Raw genomic sequence first — 12,268 nt, 5'->3', positions numbered from 1 at the left:
TGGAGGATAAGATGGGGATTTGTGAAATTATATAAGGATATTTTAGAGAAACAAATTATTAAAATAAGATCTTTTTTAAAAAAGTAGGGTCTTCCATACTTTTTTAAAAACAGCTTATAAGCTCCAAAACAGCTTATTTTGACAGCTTATAAGCTATTTGAAAAAAAATTTACCAAACAAATTTGAAGAGCTTATATAAGCTCCAAAACAACTTATAAACTGTTTTAGAGAACTTATAAGCTCAGTCAAACACCCTCTTAGTAGTAAATACTTTCTATTTCTAAACAAACAAAATAATTTGTTAAATAAAAAATGTAATATTTTACTTTGGTATAAATGAGATTTAGATTAACGTTTCTTTATGAAATCTATCACTATTCAGGTTTTTTAAAATTTGGATACTTAACTCCTCCATTATTTTTTTATTTTTTTACATATATTTAATATTAAATAAAATAGAAATATAGTGGCAGGAGTACTCGATCCGATATTTAATAATTTTTTGGTAAAAGATATAGAGAAAAATAGAGAAAATGGATAGTAGTATACGTATGAAAAAGTGACAGATGAAAAATATATCTCCGTCTGTAGACTTCGATGTTTTTTATTACGCTGTTATCGAATATCTCTCTCTTCTACATTAATTGTGTATTAATCAATGATGTGATATGTATCATATTGCAATAAAAGAAGTATCTCATTCTATCTACTAATATAATCTAGGTCTAGATATAGGAGATATACCTCATGTTCTCTAACAATCCACATATTGTGTCAGCGCTTGTGTCGTCTTCCATGATGAGCTAGCTCATAAGGGCCTTGGGTCATGAGATAATTGGGTTGGATGTTGGGGTATGTTAAGTAGAAGAGCATCAGATCACTATGATTAAATGTAGATAAGCAGGGTGGGCCCATTCGGTGCTAGTGGTGCGCCCACGATCGGTGAAACCAACTGGGGAATAGAGAAGCTCATCTGATCGATGGGATTAACTTAGGAAACGTGGAGTGCGCTCGATCGGTGAGATCAACCGGGGAGGGGTGGAGCGCACCTGACCTGTGGAGAAGAGGATCGCGTCCAATTGATGGGACCAACTAGAGAGAAGCGGAGCACACCCGATCAGCGGGACGACCGACAAGGGAGAAGCATACTACATCCGATCGGTGAGACCAACAGGATTGTGGAGAGGCGGAGCGCAACTCATTTTTTTTCTTTTGTTGATTCATCTAGTTAGTCTCATTGAATACTGCATAGGTTCATCGACCTAGCCCCATATAATTTTCTTACTAGCCACAACATAAATCAAGAAGTGCTCATGATGGCCGATCAAGAAATCCAACGTTTTTTAGTTGCGTGTCCTATTTAAAAGAAAAATTTCTATAAATTTATCGTATTGGAGGAAACAGAAAAAAATTATTTTAAAAAAATCTTTTTGCCACTTATGGTAAGTGGTAAATAATTTCTATATTTAAGCAACTAAAACAACATGTTAAAAGAAATAATAATATCTTGCCTCGGTATAATTGAGATTTAGATTAATATTTCATTGAGAAATCTATCACTATTCATTTAAAAAAAATTGGATTACAATATTTTTACGTAACTCCTCTCATTAATTTTTCTATTTTTTACATGTATTTAATATTAAATAAAATAGGAATATAACAGTTTGGGGTGTTCAACGTACTCACCTCGACGCTAAATTTTTGACATAAGATATAGGGACAAATAGAGAAGATGGATAGTAATACATATATGGAAAGGTGAACACTACAAAAAAAAAATAACAGTTTTACCGACTAAAATATCTATCGGTATTTCGTCGGTACATGTACATATCGACAGACTTCCGACGGAATAAATTCCATCGGTAAAATATTCGACGACCCAAGATTCCCAACTGAAAACATAATTCCGTCGGCAATATATACTGACGGAATTAAAAATCCGTCGGTATTGTAGGGAAATAACAATTTGCAAAATGATAGAAATCTCCCGATGGAATCAACTATTCCGTCGGTCAGTAATTACCGATGGAATCAACTATTTTGTCGGTAATTACCGAGGGAACTAGTTAGTTCCGTCAATAACCTATCGAAATCTGTGATTTCGATAATTTCCGACAGAACCCGTTCCGTCGGTATTCCGATGGGAAATCAAAAAAAAATTCTCATATTCATTTCGTTTACATGCTGTTCCCATATATATTTTCCAAATATATAAACAAATCATCACAATCGATGGTATCATACAATCCACACAACAAATACAATCCACAACAAATATAATTTACATCAAATATAATCCACACACATATATATCATATGACAATCACACACTAATAAAATCCACCAAACAAAACATTTTCCATACAATTCATAGCTAACCAAATCTACAGAATATATATTCCACACATATCCATATCTAAAGTCAAGTTTACATAATACATACCGAATTATAATGTAGTCCAAATAATACAAGAACGTGAAATCATAAAGAAAATCCTGTAGAAAGGCAAATACAAAATGATGTATAAATAAACAGTTTGCATATATATGTAGAACGAATTTTATATGAAATGATAATACCTAAACAAAAATGAGCAAATGATGTAGTGAAGAGCCAATATGTAAATAGGACTGAACGTGACTCCTGAAACATATAGTAAGAAAACCTTTAGAAATAAACATGTTATAATATCAAAACAGGCTCACGTTCTATACAATAAATAAAAAACTAAAGTGTAGTTGAACATACCTTAAAAAAGTTAATAATCACCGTCTGATGGATCTTGAGTCTCCTGTGACTCAGAACCCTGTGATTCCAGGGTGAAAGAGAAGTCACGATCACCCGCATTGGGCCATGAGATCTTTATTACTCTTGTCATGTTCAGTTCTTTTCTTCTCCTCATCAGCTCTTCACTGATCCATATCAGTCATCCTCTGATCCATTGATGTCAGTTGAGAATGCAGTTCTTGATTTTCACGTCTTAAAGACTGCATCTCACTAGAAGAAGAGGAACTAACACGACCTACTGGATTCCTGAAACGATAAAATGTCACTTTGGCCTGAGAGCCAAGGCCGTAGAGGGTGGAGTTTTTTGTCCTTCCACCGACAACATCATAATAAATCTCATTTAGATCGTCGGTGGATAAAGATTGTGACTCTCCACCCTCTGCTGATGGCTGAGATGCCTGAGCCACCCTTTCTGTCATTTGTTGCTGGATAAAAAACACTATAATATCTAATTTGATCTATATTACTAATTACTAATCAAGATAGAAATGAACAAATATAATAAAGTTAATAATCTTACATGTAGAGTTTGAGATCGAGAATCAACAAATGACCCATCCTTCTTCTTGTCGGTCTTGAGAAAAATCTCCATACATGTAGGCTGTCGGGCAAACTCATGTTCCTACATTCAAAAAATTCGGGAAATAATTAGTATGCTCAACAATACAAGGTTGGTAATAAAGGAGGCATTTGTTACAAAGTATAATTTTAAATTAAACTCACCAGATTCATGATATGCTCAACAATAGATCTGGATCCTGACGTATGCCGAGCGGTTCTGGTGCTCGGGCCACCTTGCTCTGTATTCCTATTTGCTTTTACCTTTTCAGCATTATCTTGTCACCTTTCTGCAGCCCAGGTGGTCGTCCATACACTCCATATCACCTCCGAAACATACGCAGGCCTCGTGCTCTTCTTTCTCATGTAATACATATGATCTCTATAGAGTTTGACATAGTAAGTATTCCACGTAGCTTTAAATTGGCCATCTTGCCCGTCCACCCATGTATATCTTTTCTATAATTATAAGTTAAACATTTAGTTTAAATGATAACTATATTATAGAATGTGAAATATATTAAATTTACTTACCACGAATTCATTATAATAAAATAGCTTCATCTCATGGTCTACATGCCTCCATGTAGTACCAGACGCGCTAACTCGTTTCTTGAATTTTGCAGTGATATATGTGGCAACTTTGTACCCATCTGGAGTGAACTTGCACAAAATAATATGAAGTTATAAGAAATATATTATTACAAAAGTTATATATAAACTTGAATTAATAGTACAAAAAACTTACGAGTCCCCGACAACGGTATGAAACTTATAGCCACGGGGTGCCACAGGCTGCTGCTCTGCCATAATGATATCTGCAAAATAACATTGCAACACATCATAATAAGGTCTAAAAACCTGATAATATAAATACAAAATAATATGAAAATATTACTTACCGACGGAAATAATAATGTTAATATTACTCATCATTAACATCTGACTAATCAACATTTACAGTTTCTATGTCTTCATTGCTAGATGAGCTTAGTTCAACTTCATCCTCATTGTTGGACATCTCCCCATCATCTATCTCTTCGTAAATGTCATTAGCATCTACAAGTAATTGAGAAGTAGATTGATGTTGTAAATCAACTGAATGTCTCTCCACTTCATCATTCTGAAATGTATCATGGTTTTGAGCAGTGATAATGTTCGACATCTCTATGATCGAGCAAGGCTTGATTTGACAAATAGACAACCATTCACTAGATCTTCTTCTCTTCGTAGGGTATTCAATAGAGAAAACTTGACCCGCTTGTATCCCGAAAATAAAAGGTTCAAACTTATTGAATCTTTTGTTTTCATTAACCTCAACTAAATTATAATTTGGATGAATTCTAGTACCTATTCTTGGGGTCGGATCATACCATGAATATTTGAACAACACACACCTCTTTATTGGTAATGCAGGATATTCAATTTCTATAATTTCGTCAAGTCTACCATAGTAATCAAACTCAGTGTTATTGTTGTCCATAGATCCTTTGACGCAAACACCAGAATTATAAGTTAATCTCCGTGAATCTCGTTGTGCCACATGGAATTTAAGGCCATTAACATAGTAACCATAATACACATTTATTTTACGAAGAGGTCCTGATGCAATATTGATTATCCTATCATCTTACACATTTGATATTCTACGGTCTTTCACCTATAAAAATAAGTAACATATATCTTAGTACACTTCTTAATAAACATGAACCCAAACATTTCATAAATTTTCTTACATATATTTGAAACCACAATGCAAATTTAGCCTCTAACTTTGTAGCTACCTCACTTGCACCAATTGATAGGTTTTGTAGATATAATTGTTGTTCGTACAAGCTAAGAAAAAAACTAATTATATTAAAATTAGGATATCAAGCAAAATAATTAAACGGGGGATAAATGTTTGATTTAAGAAGTTTACTTACTTTATGTATAGTTTGACCTCTTCACAATTTAAGAGTATATATGTTCTTGCAGCATGATATTCTTCCTCGCGTGGTTAACCATCTAGAAAGCGATGCACCTATTAACTTACCAGAAAATTTAAAAATAGAAAGCATCGATGGATCTATCGACTGACAAACATCATCAGAATTTCTAGGACACTTGCGATGTCTTGTTTGCACACTATCAACAAAATAATAGGAGCAGAAAGAAGATGCTTCTTCAACTAGATAAGCATTGCATATTGACCCTTCAACTCTTGCTTTGTTACGAACAATATTTTTTAATTTCCTCAAAAATCGTTCAAATGGATACAACCATCTATACAGCACAGAAGCTGTTGGTGCAGGAAGCATCCGACGATCGAACCTAAGTTTTGATAATTACAAAGGGATTCAAAGTTAAGATTATCTGTTATCTAACATGTTGAATGAGTGTTTCAGGAAAGTCCTAACTGCGGTTAGGCAAAGGTGAAAGTCCTAGGGGGTGGTAACCCTAGGTCCTAGGGGGTGGTAACCCTAGGTGGAGAAAAGTCCTAGCTGCGGTTAGGCAAAGGGAAAACCCTAGGGGGTGGTAACCCTAGGTCATAGGGGGTGGTAACCCTATGCGGAAAGTCTTGGCAGGTCGATGGCTTCAGGAAAAAGTCCTAGGGGGTGGTAACCCTAGGTGAAAAGTCATGGTGTCGCGAACCAGGTGAAAGACTGGACTAGCCGGGGAAGCGGATGTCCAGCAGAAAGTCCGGAAGCATCGAGTGCTGAGCAAAAGTCCAGTCGATCTGGAGGATCGAATGGCAACAGGTAATCTCCTGAGTGGAGTAGGTGAGGGCGCGTTCCCCGCAGAGGGAAAAGTAGGCGTCGGGTCGACCTAGGGTTTCCGGGAGGAAATCCAAAGTCAGACTCGGACAGTCCGAAGACTGTCAATTATTACTTACTGTGTTTTATCATATTCTAACATTGTCTTGCAGGGTATTTTGCTCGGACTAACCTTTGTTTGCAGGTGAGGAACCTGCTGGAAAAAGGGTGTCCGGGCGCCTGGGATGGATCCGGGCGCCCGGAACAGATCCGGGCGCCCGGGACCAAATTCTATCCCCTGCGCGACTTCGCCACGTGGAGCATCCTGGTTGGTTGGCCACGTCACACTCCAGGCGCCCGGAAGGGATCCAGGCGCCCGGAACCGCATATAAAAGGAGGGTTGAGGTGCAGCTTCTAGACAGAACAATCATCTAAGCAATCTCCTTGCGACAAGCTGCTAACGATTCAATCCAGAAGTGCTGCAACGACACCCCGACAACCCGGAGCTTCGGATTTAATCTTTTTGTTGTCGGTATAATCTTTTTACAGCTTTGAATTGTAATTAGTTTGTAATACTCTTAACGAACTTATAGTTGTTGCCCACCGAAAGCGATCAAGGATCGCGGGCCTTCGAGTAGGAGTCGTCACAGGCTCCGAACGAAGTAAATCCACTGTGTTCATCTGCTTGTATTTCTTTCATTTCCGCTGCGTTTTTACTCTAGTGTTTTACGATTTCGATAATCGAACGAAATAGCCACGAGCGCTATTCACCCCCTCCCCCTCTAGCGCTTCTCGATCCAACAATTGGTATCAGAGCGGGGTCGCTTTGAACTGGTGCAACCACCATTCAAGCTTTTTTTTGTGGCTTTGTCGTGTTTATAGGGTAAAAATAAAACCTTACGCCTTTCGTTTTTTCCCTCCAAAATTATTTTCGAAAAATACATTTTCATTCTTTCACGATTTATTAGTATTGATAAAATATTGAATTTGACAAAATTTGAAATAATATTTTTAAAATATTTTTTAATAATATTTTATTATTATTTTATTATTTTTTTCTTGAAACTCGTAAATTTCTTTTTCTATCCTTCTACCACACTACTAATCCAGGATTAAGTCCTGGGACAAGTTTTTTGCTCATTTTTTCGTGCAAGATTCAATAGTTCTCCAAGAAGGCTATAGCACCACTCGACCACCGCTCTTCTCCGGCGAAGACTTCGGCTACTGGAAAGGCCGAATGGAGTCGTACCTACAAACCGAGTTCGATGTCTGGATGATCACCAAGACCGGGCTCGAAATACCAACTGACGACGCCGGCATGCCACTACCGTTCGAGAACTGGGACGCGAACCTTATCAAAAAGGTAGAAGCAAACGCAAAAGCAACGTATACACTTCAGTGCGGCTTAACGAATAAGGAGCTGAATCGCGCCGGCCCATTCTCAAGCGCCAGGGAGCTGTGGGAGAATCTAATTTAGTTACACGAAGGTACCGAAGTAAGTAAGCATAATTTAATAGACGATTTATTTGAATTAGATGAACAGTATGATACTACTTCGGTCGAGGAAGGTATTACATTGGTTGCAGGTACAAGCAAGACAGAGGAAGCTAGAAAGAAAAAGACGAAGAAAGTGTTAAAGGCAACATGGTCTGAGTCATCAGATGAATCCGGATCCGTTGAAGAGCAACCGAGCCTTCTCGCTCTACCAGTACTAGCGAACATTATCAACACCGAGTCCGAGTTCGAGTCCGATTCAGAGACCGAGAGCGAATTAGACACCGAGTCCGAGCGAAGCCACGGATCCGTATCCGTTTCAGAAGGACCCAAAACCACTGTAAGTGCTTTAATGTCTAGTATTAACTTAGATGACTCGCAAAATTTAATTCCATACTTGCTTAAGAAGTTGGCTAAATCCAACGTCCGGGTTAAGTCGCTCCAAAAGGAGGTGACAACCCTTAAGGAAGCGACTGACTCGAGTTCTTTAACTGAGTCAGTTCAAATTGGAAGTTCAACTCAAGTCCAACAACTTGAGGAAGAAAATTCCAATCTGAAAGCTCAAATTAAAGAACTCAAGTACACATTGGAACGGTTCACCTTGGGTTCCAAGAATCTAGATCTGATTCTTGGAAAACAGCGAGCCGTTTACAACAAAGCCGGACTTGGATTTAAGACCAAAACGAAATACAAATCGTATTTATCATTAGTTAATAGAAATAATATAAAGGTAGTCCAAGCATGGGTACCTAAGTCCAACTTGGTCAATCAAGTTGGACTTGGTCAATATTGGGTCCCGAAGGATCAAATACACTACCTCGATAAACCATATCGAGGCTATGATCCAGGGGGAACAAAAAGAAAAACAATCTTAAAAATTTTAAAAATTAATTAAAAATTCGAAATTAAATTCAAAATTCAAAATTTGAAATTCAAAATTAAATTTAAAATTCGAAATTAACTCAAAATTCAAATCAAAATCAAAATTTAAATATAGATGGAGGATCCAGAATAGCTGGCACCCCCAACTAAATTATCCGACTGGGTAACCGAACTTAATCTACCCGGAATGGGTAAACAAGAGTAGACTACCCTGCAGGGTAATTAAGGTTAGATAAATGGGCGAGGTTTAACTTGACCCACGGTACTGATGAAGTTTTTGGATGATAGTATGTTAGGGAAGCTTGGGCATCGCATGTCTAGGAAGATATGGCTTCGACCTGGTGCATTTGGCCAAGTGAAACTGACCGAAGCTACCCTTAAATGGATCCTAACTAGTTAGACCAAGGTTTAAAATTAAGTTCAGTGGGTAGGACTATTTGGAAAACCTCGAAGGCATGGTTACTTTAATGAGTTCCTTGTGACTCACCATAGCCCAGAAGTTTATCCAAAGAATGCTTACTTGTTGAACCCAAAACTAAATCTAAATCTAACACAAAGTTAAACAAAACCCTTAAATTGAACCTCAGTTCATCTCATAAAAATAATAGGATTACCTGATTGAAAACTTAGATCGGGTGAGATGACTAAAGAATTTAAAATTCAAATTAAACTCATAACAATAATTCTATAATCAATTTGAAAAATCTTTTAAAAAATCTTATAATTCTTTTCAAATATCATTTTAAAATCTTTTAAAACTTTATTTCAAAATCACTTTAAAATCTTTTCAAAACTTTATTTCAAAATCATTTTAAAATCTTTTCAAAACTTTATTTCAAAATCATTTCAAAATATTTTTAAACTTAATTTCAAAATCATTTTAAAATCTTTTCAAAAATAATTTCAAAATATTTCAAAAATTATTTCAAAATCTTTTAAAACTTTATTTCAAAATAATTTCAAAATCTTTTAAAAATTCTTTTCAAAAATCATTTTAAAATCTTTTCAAAACTTAATCATTTTAAAATCTTTTCAAAACTTAATCATTTTAAATCTTTTCAAAAATTATTTTAAAAATATTTTAAAAATTATTTCAAAAACTTTTAAAACTTTATTTCAAAATCATTTCAAATTATTTTTAAAATTAATTTAAAATCATTTGAAAATCATTTCAAAATATTTTTAAAATTAATTTAAAATCATTTCAAAATCAATATCAAAATTATTTGGAAATTCTTTTCAAAAACTTTTCAAAATTAATTTCAAAAATTATTTTAAAATCTTTTCAAAATCAATTTCAAAATTATTTGAAAATCTTTTCAAAAACTTTTCAAAATTAATTTCAAAAATTAATTTAAAATCTTTTCAAAATTATTTTAAATCTTTTCAAAATCAATTTCAAAATTATTTGAAAATTCTTTTCAAAAACTTTTCAAAATTAATTTCAAAAATTATTTTAAAATCTTTTAAAAATTAATTTCAAAATTATTTTAAAATCTTTTCAAAATCAATTTCAAAATTATTTTAAAATCTTTTCAAAATCAATTTCAAAAATTATTTTAAAATCTTTTCAAAATCAATTTCAAAATTATTTGAAAATTCTTTTCAAAAACTTTTCAAAATTCTTTTCAAAATTATTTTAAAATCTTTTCAAATCAATTTCAAAAATTATTTTAAAATCATTCCAAAATCAATTTCAAAATTATTTGAAAATTCTTTTCAAAAACTTTTCAAAATTAATTTCAAAAATTATTTTAAAATCTTTTCAAAATCAATTTCAAAATTATTTGAAAATTCTTTTCAAAAACTTTTCAAAATTAATTTCAAAAATTAATTTAAAATCTTTTCAAAATCAATTTCAAAATTATTTTAAAATCTTTTCAAAATCAATTTTAAAATTATTTTAAAATCTTTGAAAAATCATTTCAAAATCATTTTAAACTTAATTTCAAAATCATTTCAAAATCATTTTAAACTTAATTTCAAAATCTTTGAAAAATCATTTCAAAATCATTTTAAACTTAATTTCAAAATCTTTGAAAAAATCATTTCAAAATCATTTTAAACTTAATTTCAAAATCCTTCGAAAAATACTTGAAAAACTTATTTCAAAATCCTTTGAAAAATACCTTGGAAAACTTATTTCAAAATCCTTTGAAAAATACTTGAAAAACTTATTTCAAAAACCTTTAAAAAATATTTGAAAAACTTATTTCAAAATCCTTTGAAAAATACTTGAAAAACTTATTTCAAAAACCTTTGAAAAATATTTGAAAAACTTATTTCAAAATCCTTTGAAAAATATTTGAAAAACTTATTTCAAAATCCTTTGAAAAATACCTTGGAAAACTTATTTCAAAATCCTTTGAAAAATACTTGAAAAACTTATTTCAAAATCCTTTGAAAAATACCTTGGAAAAATTATTTCAAAATCCTTTGAAAAATACTTGAAAAACTTATTTCAAAAACCTTTGAAAAATATTTGAAAAACTTATTTCAAAATCCTTTGAAAAATATTTGGAAAACTTATTTCAAAATCCTTTGAAAAATACCTTGGAAAACTTATTTCAAAATCCTTTGAAAAATACTTAAAAAACTTATTTCAAAATCCTTTGAAAAATACTTGAAAAACTAGTTTCAAAATCCTTTGAAAAATTTGAAAAACTTATTCAAAAACCTTTGAAAAATCTTTGGAAAACTAATTTCAAAATCCTTTGAAAAATACTTGAAAAACTAACTTGAAAATCTTGCTCCCCTAAATTTACTAGACTTATAAGAATATGGAATTAGCCCTGAAGGAAATGGAGATTTGAAGTTTGAGCATGCTCATACTTTAGAGCTCTGATACCTGAACAAAACAATCTGGATAACTTAAAATCTATTTAACCTCCTACTTGGACTTAAAGACCAGCTAAAATAAATAACCTAAATTAAACATTTAGTCACTCCCTCTTTATCCAAAAAAAAAAATGAATTTTTACTCCTATCTTTTCAAAATTAAGTTTTAACGCTAAGTACCTTTTAAACTGAACCTACATTCATTGTTTGCAAAAGGCTTAGCTAAAGTGACTCATATAGCAACCTTCAAACTTTCTCAAACTTAGCCACCTTACAAATTTTAACTCTAAATGCTAAAATACTTTTCTAAGTTAAAAGTATTAAAAAGCATATTTCTTTACATGCAAAATTTAACTCATTGCTTTCAAAAGACTTTTGCTAAGTAAATTGAGACTTTAAATTTCTCTACAAACAACTTGGCTCCAAAATAAAAAAAAAATCTAGCTAAGTTTTTCTAACTTTAGTTAGGTATGTCTTTCTAAAAACAATTAAGTCTCAAAAGTGGCTAAAGACATCATTCGAAATAATCCATATACAAGCCTTTTTCTTCCTTCTCTCAAAAAGATTGTTTTCTTAAAATCTTAAAACTTGCGTTCAACTGATTTTTGATATATGGCAAAGGGGGAGAGTAGAAGAAAATTCAAAGAATTAAAGAAAATTGAAAGAAATTCAAATTTTAAAAAGTGAGCTTTTATTAAGGGGGAGTCTTTATATTAAGGGGGAGCTCTGCACTTAATTTAGCTCTGCACTTAACTATCATTATGCTTGTATTTTCATGCTTATCTTTTAATGGCATTATTTTCTTAACTTTGAATTTTTGTTGCCATAATCAAAAAGGGGGAGATTGTTGGTGCAGGAAGCATCCGACGATTGAACCTAAGTTTTGATAATGACAAAGGGATTCAAAGTTAAGATTCTCTGTTATCTAACATGTTGAATGAGTATTTCAGGAAAGTCCTAACTGCGA

The sequence above is a fragment of the Zingiber officinale genome, chromosome 10B (assembly GCF_018446385.1).
Source record: "Zingiber officinale cultivar Zhangliang chromosome 10B, Zo_v1.1, whole genome shotgun sequence".
NCBI classification, from domain to species: domain Eukaryota; kingdom Viridiplantae; phylum Streptophyta; class Magnoliopsida; order Zingiberales; family Zingiberaceae; genus Zingiber; species Zingiber officinale.
Note: the sequence above shows the minus strand (reverse complement) of the source record.